The 14,571-nt window shown below is 35.3% G+C and overlaps 1 pseudogene; it reads left to right on the forward strand.

Moving 5' to 3' along the window:
- Positions 1 to 7,203: 7,203 nt before the first annotated feature.
- LOC111984760 (putative pentatricopeptide repeat-containing protein At1g26500) lies at positions 7,204 to 8,919 on the forward strand (annotated as a pseudogene).
- The last annotated feature ends 5,652 nt before the right edge of the window (positions 8,920 to 14,571 follow it).

The raw sequence follows: 14,571 nt of genomic DNA on the forward strand, positions 1-14,571 counted from the left end.
TTACAAAATAATTACATTTTCATTATGCAGTGTTTTCTATTAAAAATTTTAAGTTATTTAGGGCTCGTTTGGTATGTGTGTTTAAACAACAGGTTTCAATTTTTTTGAAATACGTGTAAATGAAAAAGTGTATGAAAATACGTGTAATATTGTTTAAAAACTAAAAACATGTATTTAAACACATATATCAAACAGGACCTTAGTTTTTTTAGTGCCAGAATATCACATACAACTCACATGAAAGGATTTTCTTATGCAAATGAACTCTAATTACAGTATAGTTGGATTTTGGTTCCTATTATTTAGTAATGATACCTAAAGGAATGAATTGTTGTGACAATTTTCGAAATTTTAAAATTTTGATTGAAGCAATTTTAATTTCTAGGATTTTATTCGAAATAAAATAACCCCCAAGAAACCCCACCCCCACCCCCCCCCAAAAAAAAAAAAAAAAAAAAAAAAAAAAGGAAACAAATCAAAGTTGGCATGCGGCAAGGTTGAAATTGCACGTGCTAGGCCCTCTAATGAGTTCTGACCATATTCATCCTGACCACATCTAACTCGGTTTTCGCTCCCACTGCAATAGTTTACCAATCATTATAATCTTCTTCTTTTTTTTTCTTTTCATAATAAATCAATCATTATAATTTTATAATCATGTAAAGTTGTGTATTGGCATAAAAGTACCCGTTACTCTAAAATCATCATGTATCTTACTAATATATACACAAATTAATAATAATTATATACATATGTTAGCACAAAATTTCTCCTAATCGATAAGGACAAGTGCAAGGGGTCCTAAATAAAGCACAAGTTGCCATTCTTAACAATCACTAATTCGTCTCCGATTTCCATGCAAAACAAAATGAAATCATCAATATATATTTGGATTCTTGGGATTTTTTTTTAATGATTATTATTTCTCTAAATTCTAAATGTTATTGGCTTGATTCAAAGTACATGCTTTAAGTCAACGGTGATGTCCTGACTGTGCATTATAAATATTCATTAAGCAGAGAAATAATCAAACATCCCATTTCTTTTTGTACAGGGAGCACGTGGAATGTCTAAAGAAAATGGAAATAAACAATAATTGGTGGAAGTGCAAGAATATGCAGAATTTCCTTTGCTTAAAAAAAAACAAAAAGAAAAAAAAAAGAGCAACCTGTTCGGGCACCTGGTTAAAGGGGTATAAATGAACCAATTCATAGCTGTACATAAATAGTTTAAGCTTTGATAGATAGAAAACTCATTCATATTTGTTTTTTTATAAATAAATTAAGTTTTAATTTTAGTTTTAAGCTTTTTTAATAAATGAGTCAAGTCCAAGCAAAAAAAAAAAAAAAATTTCCTTCACAAACAACTAAGCCTAAGCTTGTTTATAGGCTTGATAAATAAACATATATCTTACTGAGCCTTTAATCAATTGGTAGTTATGACACTCAAACTTTTAGACTTTTTTTTACAAACTCGAGTTTGAGCATTATTCCTAGTCTTGTTTTGAGCTTGAAGTAAGCCTGAACATTTTACTTATGGCATTAAGGTGAGCTCCAGCATTCACAAGTTACAAAACCTGGCTTGTATAGAGTCCTAGGCGGGTGGTGAGTTTAATAGTCTACCCTTGAGAGTTGAGACTGTGACATCTTTCAGAATACACCTCTCAACGAACTTTTGAAAACAGATTTCCTTGAATGCACGCCGAAATCATTGAAAGTGTATACATTTTTTGGTCCCAAACTTGGTAATAGGTGTTTTTAAGACAATGGTTAACAATTCATTTTAAGAAAGTTAGTTAACAATACTTTTACAAAAAATAGAAAAAATTATCAAAACATTATTTATTTATTTCATAAAAAATTTTCTAAAATAGTTCACTAATAAGTATTTTTAAATATTAACATTTCCTATATATTTTAGAAAAAAATAAATAAATAAAGAAGTGGTCAGTGGCATTCTTGCCTTTTGGTCAAACTAATCTACTTTTTAACTACTAGTGACAAGAAATAAACATACTGTAAAGTTCAGAATGATATTTATTCGACTTCATGGAACCCAAAAAAATAAAATAAAGAAGGAGAAGAAGAAGAAAAAGGAGCAAGGCAATTACTCTGGCAACATGTGGATTAAATAACAGCATTGAAATATCATGCAAGCTGTACGTACTACTATTATTGCCAGCGTTAATTAAGGCTAGCTCCACGTAGTAGCTAAGAACATGGAGAAAATAATGTCCGCAACCAAGAATGTTCACTGTTTATGTTTTCCTTATATAATTTTATCTCTTTGGGAAATTTGGCACCTTTGAATAATTCGATTATTCTATATGAATCGTATAAGAAGCAAATTCGACATGTCTGCGCAAGAAGACAAAACAGTTCGAGCATTTCAAAAAAATATCTATAAAAATAAAAATAAATAAATCATCCTTTGGTTCGGTAAGCATATGCGCAAGTTAGATACTTTGTTAGGAAACAAGTTTGTCTAACACAGAATTAAGAAATAGGAAAGAAAAGTCTCTCTTTTAACACTGACACGAATGAACATTGTAAACAATGAGGAATTTAGTTTAGATTTTCTTTCTCCCTTTCTTTCTAATGAATATGGCTTTAAGAAGATCGATTAACCTGGAAATTTATTCTTATGTTGTTAACTTGCATTTGATAAATATTCTCACTCAAGGTTTGGTTCCTATGTTTTTCATTTGAATATATATATTCTCACTGAGTCATAGTTTAGCCACAAGTTGCGTTACCACCCTATAGAATCAGCCTACTTTAATTTAGTGGTTTGCACTTAAAACCTATTGTGACAGAAAGAAGCTTAAAAGGAAGAAAACCCTGCCTTCGCAGATGACATGATTCCATGGAGCATGGAGTCTGTACCTAGATAAGATTTCAAAGTGTGGTGTTAGGGACTCTTTATTCGGAGAAGGAATCTCATATATGTTTGGAGTGGCGGCTCCAGGAACTGTTTTTAGTGGGATCATTAAAAAAAAATTGTATTAAAATTGTATTAGTTGAATATATTTGCATCACAACAAAAAAATATGCAATTATATGAAGTTTTACAACTAACTTCTATGAGGTTTCATATTTTAAAATTATTGCATAATAGTTTTATTATTAATAATACTAAGTACCAACTACGTTTCTTTCAATGTATATAACCAAGCAATCATTCATCCACTAATCTTTTATTCGATTGCATATATAGTTTTTTCTTTATATATTTATTTGCTAAAAAACTTTGTTCCACTGTAGCGAAAACAACCAGAATACTTTAATTTATTATTAATTAGTTTTTGTCTTTATTGTTTAAAAAAAAAATTCTTTAACTATTCAACTCGCCTTTGACATCTTATTGGTAATCATAATTTATTAAAAAAAAAAACTATTGTCCTGTCTACAGCATTACTCAATTAAGAATTTTTGTTGTGGACTTTTTCCTTGTTCTTTAAAATGCAAAGATAAAACTTGGTGTTGAATAGCAAATTTTTAATTTAGAGTGGTCAAAACAAAAATATAAAAAAATTTATATATAAATTTTGTTTTGTTAACTAGCCCTAGGTTCATTTGAACCCTGAGTTGAATGTGGCGCCACCCTTGTATCTGACAATATGTTCATGGATTTTCACGTTGTAAAGATATAATGCATATTTTATATGCATGAGTAATTATTTATTAAATCAATCTGAATCACAATTTGAAGGACAATTACCACCTTTTGACAACCAATGATTGAATTGATAGTGCTTATTTATAAGCCAAGCTAGAAGCTAGCACTTTCTAAAAAAAAAAAAAATCTAGAAGCTAGTAACTAGCTATAATTACATATGTAAAATTACAAACAGATATTGCAATTTAGTTTGCCTCTCTATAAATGCCAAAATTGTATGCATATGTTTTACACATGGTATTTTTCCCATCATCTTCTCATTAATGCAGTTGATTATATTATAAATAAATATAAAAATGCTATCCATGTAGAACTAGCCTAAATAGCTTAGTCAGTGTTTGGTTCAAGTCTTTTCATCATGCAATACACAGTTTCCATCACTCATTTTCTAAATTTTGTGGGCCCCACACAAACTTGCTTTGTTTAGATTAGTTTCTTAACTCAATTTCCATAACTTAATTCTCAAAAAATTGAGTTTGAGTTATGAAAATTGAAAACAACTTTTTGATGTTTTCAAGTTATAAGAATTGAGTTTCAGTGCATTTTGGTAAAACTAAGCAAATGAGTGGAACCCATATATTGACTTGTCTAATCACAATGGGTTCAGTTGGCCTCAAATCAATTCCAACCAGTGCTCTCTCTTCTCTGCTTCTTCATTTTTTTTTCTTCTACATAGCTCTCCACCAAACCTCCACTGCTCATACACAAACCACCAATCGCCACTACCACAAGCCACCACCACAAGTCTCTCGGTTAAAGCTCAACCCAAATGGGCCAAAAATCCTAAAATTTGCCATCGCCACCACTTGAACTAGTGGTGATTTCTTACTTTCTCACCTTCGACTTCTCTCTCTAAATTGAACCACCATGATCAAAATTTTTCTCTCTTCCCACTCCTCACTTTCAATTCATCTCCCTCTCCTCAATTTCGTAACTTCATGATGTTGGATCTTCAATCTAAGGATTCTTGAGTTTGGATTTGCTATGTTTGTGGGTTTGGGTTTTTGGTGTTGGCGGGTGTGAGTCGCAATTTTGGATCGTTGATCTGTGTTGGTAGGTTTGGATTTTAGGTTCTAGTTATGGTTGTGGTGTAAGGCTTGGGCTATGATGGAGGTGGGTTTGTATGGTTGTTGGTGTGGTTATGGCTGATGGTTGGATTTTGTTTGGCTGTTGGTGGTGATGATGGATTCTATTGGGTTTGCTGTTGTTAGTGGAGATGGAGCTGGGTTTAGGTTTGTTGTTTTGGCTGATGGAGCTAGGTGTGGGTTTCATCTTCTTCCTATAGAGTCCCGCAGGTAACAATTGAAAAAAGTTTGACCCATGTGAATTGTGAGCTCCACATGTTAGAGTTAGGATTGAGTTTTTGTGATGAAATATTTGTACACAAACAAACTTCAAAGTGAGTTAAGGCAAAAATAGAGAAGAGATATGAGATATGAGATATGAGTTTAGACATTTGAGTTATAAGAATAAAGTGATGATAACTGAGTTAGAGTGATGGGCTAAACCAAACAGGCCCTTAGATGTTAAGTTATAAAATACGATATGCAACGCTTCCTTGATTTTAGCCACCCTCCATTGTGGCATAGATAAACTCTTAAGCTATGAGAATTTTGTAACTTAATCAACGCTTCTTCGAATTTCAAACAAACATGACTATGGGTGCAAAAAATAAATTGAAATTCATTACTCTAAAGGTTTAGGATGACACAAGCCAACCAAAACAATGTAACGGCTTTGAATTTAGGAGGTTTAAAGTAAGGGTTTCTCAACCCATGTTGTGGCATAAGGCAACAATTTAAAGTGTGAAGAATTATTAGATTTTTCCAATATCTCAATGGTGGTACTTATTGAACATGTCTTTGCTTAAAGTCATCAATTTGATTTTTTTTTTTTTTTAACAACTTTAGTCTCGATTGAATTGGTATATTTGTACTAATACCACCATGATCACGTCAAAATCATCAACAACCACGTTATTAGCATGTTAAATGCCTTTCATACAAAATATGGTCATGCTTTTATTTAAAATTTTTAGAGTAATTTAAATAAAGAATAAAAAGTTTTAAAACTTGTAATTGTTAAACAATGATGTTTTTATGGAATACCTCAATTCAACTTTAAACATATTTTTTTTTCAAATCTCACTCAAATTTATGGTCTGCAAAAATAGCACCTAGTCTAGGGCCGACTTAATACATTTTGGAGTCGAAGGCAAATGTAAAATATATTGTTATAAGCGATATATGAATTAGAGAGAAAAAAATCCAACTTTATATATAATTTAATACAATAATTGGACTATTTTCACATATATTTATAAAACATATTTTAAAACTTTTAATTATAAAAATATCAAAACAATCAGTATCAAACTAAATATCATATTTTAGAAAATCTTTGTCTCTCTTAGCAATATTGGACTTCAATAATTGAACAATGGATTTTAATAATGAATTTATCTCGAAAATTATTAATTCTAATTCTAATTTTGATAGAGATAGAAAGGAAGAGTGAAAACTTTGGACGATTTAAATATTTTACACTGTTAAACTACCCTAAATATAGTGAAACATGTTAATAAAATGATAAACAATACATTTTATCAACTAACAGAAGATGTTTATTTCTTTTTCTTTCTAAGTGAGAGATCTTACTTTTCTATTAATATAATATCTTTTATTTTAGGAGGCCTTCTTTTATTTGGAGCCTTAGACCATTGCCTAAATGGCATAATGATTGAAACTTCCTTAGTTTAAATATCATATAATAACCCTTCTTTTTAAAATTGAGAGCTATGGCAAAGGGTTTAAGGGCCTGTTTGCCAAGCAAGTTCAAACACAAAACTACACATTTTAAACAACATTACACACTTTTTCACACACTTTTTTACTCACACATATATCAAAAATACCCAAACAACATAACTCAAACTAGTCTCCCAAACACCCCCAATCTTGGAGCTTGAACTTCTTCCAACAGACCTTTAACCGAAGAGTCCCCCCTCCCAAATCCGATGTCGCCACATTTTGATTAGGAGATGTCATCCCAAGCCTCTAACCCAATGGCGGTGATGGTTTGTTTCTCTTGTCATGGACTAATCAAAGGTCCCAAGTCACACACCCCTAATCCTTGGGGTAAAGACTAAAGACTTAAAAACAGTCCTCTTCCAGCATAAGTGGGTGCCCAAAATCCAAAAAGGATAGCTTGCTCAACAAATGAACCAAGCCCAAACTGACCTAGGCTTCTTTTGTTTACTCCTCAGCCCACATTGATGTGAGCTTCCCAATCACCCTGCCCACCTCTTATAAGTACCAACCCAGCCATCATTGATCATACACCAAAAAAAAAAAAAATTCCTGCAGAATTCTTTTCCCCCTCTCTCTCTCTCTGCTAAAAGAAAAAAAAGGGTGTTTAGTGTGAGTTCAATGTCGAACTCACATGTACGGCAATTTGTAATATCTGCCGAAGCTATTGCTCGAACCCCTCTCACTGAGTGATAGTGAAATAAATAGAACCCACTAAACCCATCATAAACCTCCTCCATCAGATTCTCACCACCACCATCTTTGTCCATTAAGCACCAACCCAACTCACCCACCACAACTCTCCTACCCCATTGCCACCATTTCAACACTCGACCCAGTCACCCAGATCACCTCCTCCAAGTCTGCACAATTCCCTACCAGAAACAGCACTCCCCAGACCTAAAACTCCACTCCAAGCTCCACTCTTTCCACTCACACCCAACGAGTTCTTCCTCCAAGTCTGCACCAACGAGTTCTTTCAGTACGTACACAGAAACCAACCCACCACGTTCACGTTTCATTCAAACCTCCGTCTCCATCAACAAGCTGCTCAATGTGATTGGTAAGTCAAGAAATATTGAGTTTTTTTTGGGAACTTCTTCACGAGATGGGACGGCGGCGTCTCGTCAATGATAAGATCTTTAGGATTGGGCTTTAGACTTTGGCAGTGGCGAGGGAGTTGAAAAGGTGCGTGGAGTTTTTCCACTCTATGAATTCATTTGGGTATGAGTATAGCTTGGAGACTTTGAATAATGTGGTTGAGACATTGTGTGGGTAATAGGCTTGTTGAGGAGGCTAAGTTTGTGTTTTACAAGTTGAACGAATGGATAAAACCAAATGGGGTTACTTATAAGTGTTTGGCAAAGAATTTTTGTGATGTGGGTGATTTAGTTGAGGCTTCAAAGGTTTGGAATTTGATGGTGGATGAAGGGTTCCAGCAAGATATTGACGCAGGATGGAAACCCTTTGATGAGGCACTGAAGTTATTTCAGATGATGAGGATTAGATGATATGGGTGTTTCAACTTATAGGCTTGCGGTTGAGTGGATGTGCATAGGGGTAAGATTGTGCAAGCATACATGGTGTTTGAAGAAATGCGCCAGAGAGTTGATTCAGGCCGATAATCTGACATTTGTGTTGCAAGTTTACGGGATTTTGGAGAGGAGAGTTGGAGAGGCATATAGGGTTGTGGAAGGGATTGAGAAACTGGATATAAGTGCGTACCATTGGTTGATGAAGGGGCTTTTGAAGTTGAGAAGGGGAAGTAAAGCAACAAAAGTGTTTAGGGAGATGATAAAAAGGGCTTTGGATCCATGGCTGAGATTTAATAAAAATCAATCTATGGCCTAAAATATGCCACGTCATTTAAAATACACTAACTTTACATTTCAAGGAGGTGTGAGTCTACAATGGCATTTAAGGAAGAGAGTGAGGAAAGGAACTGACTCACTCGTGAATTTTGAAACTATTTAGAAGCCACCAAGTATGTAGAGAGGACTTGAGGTGCCTGGATTTGATTACAATAAGTTTTCACATTATTATTCAAATGAGGAAGGTCATGTTATGCTTTTGGAGGTGGCAAAGAAATTGAGAGAGGCAGGGTTGTTTGATTTGGCAGATATATTTGAGAGATATGGGCAGAGAATGGCTACGAGAAACACAAGAAGAAACAGAGCAGTTGAACTTTGAAAACAGAATGGAATTTATAGATTATAATTTGCTTCAAGGAGGTTATATCACAAACAAGAAAGTAAGTTGATATATTGAAAATTGATTTATCAGGAACCTGGTTTTTTATGTTATATTTTCTTAGCAAACTCTGGTTGGACCATCCATTATTGAAACAAAAATCTATCACCGGCCATGTTTAGTGCCGAACTGGTTTAAGGAATTTGTATTTGAAAAACAAACAAACAAAAAGAACATGCCTAGAATGAACAAATAATTATAAAATAAAAATTGATTCTCTTTTCATTTTCACACATATTTTGTAGATTATTGCAAATGATTATATACCGGTGAGAAATTGTTAATCATATTCAAGTTGAGTGAGATGACACAAGGTTACAAAGGAATAAAGAAAATTATTAATTTCTACTGATTTTATGGCAATAAAGCAAAAGCCCTCTTGATCTGATGGCAATTCAAGGAATTGAGTAGTTATTCTAGAACAGTGGGGAAACCCCCTTAAAATTTCACAATCTAGAGAAGATTTAACATTTGATTGAGAGCTTTGATAGAGCTTGATCACGAAGAAGAATTTAGAAATCGTTGGATGTTAAATGGACCAAAGAAGTACAGTAATTTAGGATTTGAAACAACTTGGCACCAAACAAAACAAGATCTTCTTCATTTCAAGCCGTCTCTATTTTGTCCATTTCATGGCTTAAAATTTATTTTAGTGGATCTAAATCTAATTGTGTATAAACTGTCACGTCTTTTATTTTAAACTAGTATGTAACCCATGCTACCGCATGGGAATGGATATATTATTAATCATGAGTTTATTTATGTTTAAAAGGCTCAGTTAAGTCTAAATTCATATTATTAACCATAAAATTATTAACAAAACTTAGTAGTATATATATATATATATATATGTATAAAAGAAAGCGAGTTGAACCACAATAGATTGATATAGTATACAAGTTACAGTCGCAGTCATGCGTATATTGAAAGGGTAATTAAAGGGCAATTAAGCCCATACGATTAATTGGTTCTTAAGTAAATAAAACTTTAGAGACATTTGGCATAGCAATCAAACTTAAGTAAAAAAATGTTCAAAAGTAGCACAACTATAAGCCAAAATAGAGTAATATGAAACTAAATTGGTAGCCATGAAGCTACTAAGAGAGAGGTGTTTGCCATAAAGGAGACTAATTAATAGGTTTAAGAATTCACAAGGTTGACATTGGATATTCTTCCCATATGCTAAATATTGTTTTCAATAAGGTCACACCAAATAGGTTGAAAGCCATCTTCGTGCAAGATTGATATCTGCAAGAGAAGTCAATCATCAAGCAAGGACCAAAGGATTTCAAAAAATGTTAATATTGACTCAATGTATGCGCATACACACAAACCCATCACTATATCAATTAAGGGAATCAAAACTAAATGGAAATATTACATAGAAATATGAACCTTGGTGATGATGTTTATCCAAAAGATCCATTCACGCTTTTGAATCTTCAATCTCTATTGGTGATTGAAATTTTCGTAGCTTAAAAAATTAAAAATAAAAATAAAAAACCCTCAAAGTTGTACTCATTTTGTAGTTTTACGATGGGTCATGTTGTAACATGATAGGCATTTGTGTGAAGAAAAAACCTCTGAAGTTGCATGACTGATAAAAGAAATTCTCTCCAATCTCTTTTTATAGAGAGATGGATTTGTGCGTGTTTTTATACATCCTTCATAGTTGTATAATCACGAAATAAGTCCAATGGATTTAGATTGGTACTACCAATTCCCAAAGCATGAGTGTATAATGTGTTATTAATTTCATCTCATCTCATTAGCAAGTCCAATGAATTTTAATTGGAATTCAATTTTTCCAAGTGGTGCATCTCTTGCAATATTCTTTCATTTTTAATTTTTAATTAATTTTTTGAAATTTATTTTCAATTCCCAAGGCCACTTTCCATATTTGGCTTCATGTTATAGTTTCCTAGACACTTTGAAGTTTGAACCAAAAGAACAATGAACCTACGTAAAAATAAATAAAAACAATGAATCAAAGTAATGGTTCTCTCAAAAACAACCCCAAATCATATTATATTCTTCTGATTATTTTCTTTGTACACGTGTATAGTAAAATTGGACTCCAATTTCAGATTCTAATTGAACAATTGGAATGACACATGGCACAAAATTGAAACTCTAATTTGGAATTCTATTTGAGTTTCTCTCTGCTTCACCTATTATTATATATATAAATGACATAGTAGTTTGTAGTTTTTGTGCCCCTTTAGATTTGTAAAATTTAATTTAAACTATAAAATGAATCTTGTTAGAAATACTGAATCGTAGTATTGTATTTCGTGAATAAAAGAATGTACATAGATGCCTTTATATAGGAGGCATATGTGTGCAGTACAAGTAAATATGTGTGCTATACAAGTAACCTAACTGGGCCTAAAGCCCACAACACTATATATGTTAACAGCCCCCCTCAAACTCAAGGTGGATGTGAGACCAACTTGAGGTTGTCAACCAAAGTACGAAGGCGTCCCTTAGGATGTGACTTGGTGAAGATATCTGCAAGTTGATCTTTAGAGGAGACTGAAATCAGCTTGAGAGCACCATGGACAAGATGAAAACGGATAAAATGACAATCGATCTCAATGTGTTTAGTCCGTTCATGGAAGACATCATTGTGAGCAATATGAATTGCACTTTGGTTGTCACAATAAAGAGGAGTAGCAGAGGATGTAGACACACCTAAGTCTTTGAGAAGCCATCGTAGCCAAAGGAGCTCAGATGTGGTATCAGCAAGGGCACGATATTCTGCTTCAGTACTGGAGCGGGCCACATGAGTTTGTTTCTTGCTTCGCCAAGAAATCAGAGAAGAACCAAGAAGAAAGCAATAACCAGTGGTGGACCTGCGATCAGTGGGGTCTCCTGCCCAATCAGCATCAGAAAATGCACGAAGAGTAAGAGGAGACTGAGCAGAGTAGAAAAGACCATGGAAGAGAGTGCCCTTTAAGTATCGAAGAATGCGCAGAACAGCAGCATAGTGAGTCGATCGTGGAGCAGACAGATACTGGCTCACTTGGTGAACAGCATAGGAAATGTCTGGACGAGTGACAGTGAGATAAACCAAGCTGCCAACCAAGCGTCTGTAAAGAGAGGGATTAGAAAATGGTTTCCCCCTGAGGGAGTCAGATGCGCATTAAGCTCAACTGGAGTGTCCACAGTCTTGCTATCAGTGAGTCCAGCGCGAGACAAGAGTTCAGAGGCATACTTGGCTTGAGTAATATAAAGTCCATCTGTAGAATGAGTGATTTCAAGACCCAAGAAGTAGCTGAGATATCCAAGATCTTTCATCTCAAACTGCTGACTGAGAAAAGCCTTGAGTTCTTGAATGCCACTGAGGTCATCACCAGTTATGATCATATCATCCACATATAAGAGGAGTAAAATAGTGCCTTTGTCAGTGCGACGAAGAAATAAGGCAGAATCATAGTGACTGGCCATGTAACCCAAGTGAGAGATGGTAGAGCTGAATTTGGCAAACCAAGCTCGTGGAGCTTGTTTAAGGCCATAAAGTGCACGTCGAAGGTGGCAAACCTTATTTGAGTCAACAGAGAGACCAGGAGGAGGTTGCATATACACTTCTTCACTTAAATCCCCATTAAGAAATGCATTTTTGACATCCATTTGAAAAAGGTCCCATTTACTGGCAGCAGCAACAGCTAAGAGGGCACGGACAGATGAGATACGGGCAACCGGAGCAAAAATCTCTTCATAATCAATCCCATACTCTTGTGTAAAACCTTTTGCAACAAGACGAGCTTTGTAGCGCTCAATGGACCCATCAGAGCGAGTCTTAATCTTGTAAATCCACTTACAACCAACCACAGATTTCCCAGGAGGAAGTGTCACCAAATCCCAAGTATGGTTTTTAGATAATGCATCAAGTTCCTCTTTCATTGCAATCTGCCATAAAGGGTCAGTGGAAGCCTCACGATAGGTGTGAGGCTCGTGTAGTGTAGCAAGAGCAGTGTAGCAATGATAGTCAAGTAAATGTGCAGGAATAGATCTTACCCGAGTTGAGTGACGAGGTGGAATGTCTTGTGCAAGATCTTCAGGCGGAGCAGGAGCAGGAGACCCAAGCTCAGGATTGGGGTTGGGTAGCTCGTCTTTAACCTGTTCATCTTCCACCTATTCATTAAAGGGTGAACTAGGAAAGGGATCAGTGATATCTAGTGGTTGGACAGAGAAGTCTACAGTAACAGAATCAGGAGCAACTATAGAAGGATCAGGAGCAGCTACAGAAGGAATATGTGTCTCATCTGGAAAAAGATCTAAGACAGAGGAGGAAGACAATGAAGCACTGAAATGAGAAAGTTCGACAAAGAGGCGATGTTCCCAAAAGACAACATTACGGGAGACACGAAGACGATGAGAGACAGGATCATAACACCTATACCCCTTTTGAGTTTCGCCATAGCCAAGAAAACAACAAAGCCTTGACCGAGGCTCAAGTTTGTTATGCTCATGTGGCTGAAGAAGAACGAAACAAGCTGATCCGAAGGAGCGAAGGTGGTGATAGTCTGGAGGTGACCCAAAAAGGCGCTCATATGGAGTTTGATTTTGGATAACAGGACTCGGAATGCGATTAATAGTATGAACAGCATGAAGAGCAGCTTCACCCCCAAAAAGGAGCAGGAACTTTAGCAGAAAGAAGGAGAGCACGAACAGTGTCAAGAATATGGCGAAGTTTTCGTTCAGCTCTACCATTTTGCTGAGAGGTACCGGGACAAGTTAGTTGATGAACAGTGCCATAGGAATGCAAAACAGCTTGGAAAGCATATTGAGTGTATTCAAGAGCATTATCAGATCGAAAAATTTTGATGCGTCTGGAAAACTAAGTTTCAACCATTTTTGCAAAATTAGAATATACTTCCAATAATTCAGAACGATGTTTCATATTAAAAATCCAACTATAGCGAGAGTAATCATCAACAAAGACAACAAAATATCTAGACCCACCAATACCAGAGACAGAGGAAGGCCCCCAAACATCAGAATGAATAAGGTCAAAGATATCAGTGGATATGGATTCACTAGTATTGAAAGGCAAAACTGGTTGTTTTCCTAACTGACATGAAACACAATCAAAATTTTCTGTGGACACTGAACCTAACAAACCTCTAAAAGCCAATTGTTGTACCCGAGAGGAAGATGCGTGACCAAGTCGAGCATGCCAAAGTGCAAGGGAAGGAGTGGAAGAAATTGCAGCAGCTGCAGCAATAGAAACAGGAGCGACAAGTGGAAGACGAAGGTTGTCCACGGGAAACATCCGCCCAACTCTGGGACCGGTCCCAAGCTCCTGTCCCGTCCTAGGATCCTGCATAATGCATCCAGAATAATTAAAGGTAATGCGATAACCCAACTCAGCTAATTGTCCCACAGAGAATAAATTATAAGAAAGGTCAGGAACATTAAGGACTCTAGGAACCGAGAGGTTGGAGGTTGAAACTGAACCTATATTATGACCAGACATTGTGGAACCATTTGCTGTATGAATATTAAAAGGGTGTGGTGCAGGTTTAAGGTCAGAAAATAAGGATGAGTGAGGTGTCATGTGATTGCAACAAGCAGAATCCATAAGCCAAGAGGTAGGAGACATACCAGATAAAGCTGAGAGAGAAGAGGAATAAGATGCATTACCAACCATACGAATGACATTGGCGATGATATTTACAAGGTCATCTTTGGAAATGGAGAAAGTGGATCCAGAAGACTGAGACTGTGCAGAGACAAGAGCCATGGGTTGGACACTCTCAGTGTTAGCAACTGTAGCAACAGAAGTAGAAACAGCTGATTTGTTGCACTGATAGCAAGTCTCAATATTATG

The sequence above is a fragment of the Quercus suber genome, unplaced genomic scaffold (genome assembly GCF_002906115.3).
Source record: "Quercus suber isolate HL8 unplaced genomic scaffold, Cork oak 2.0 scaffold_356, whole genome shotgun sequence".
NCBI classification, from domain to species: domain Eukaryota; kingdom Viridiplantae; phylum Streptophyta; class Magnoliopsida; order Fagales; family Fagaceae; genus Quercus; species Quercus suber.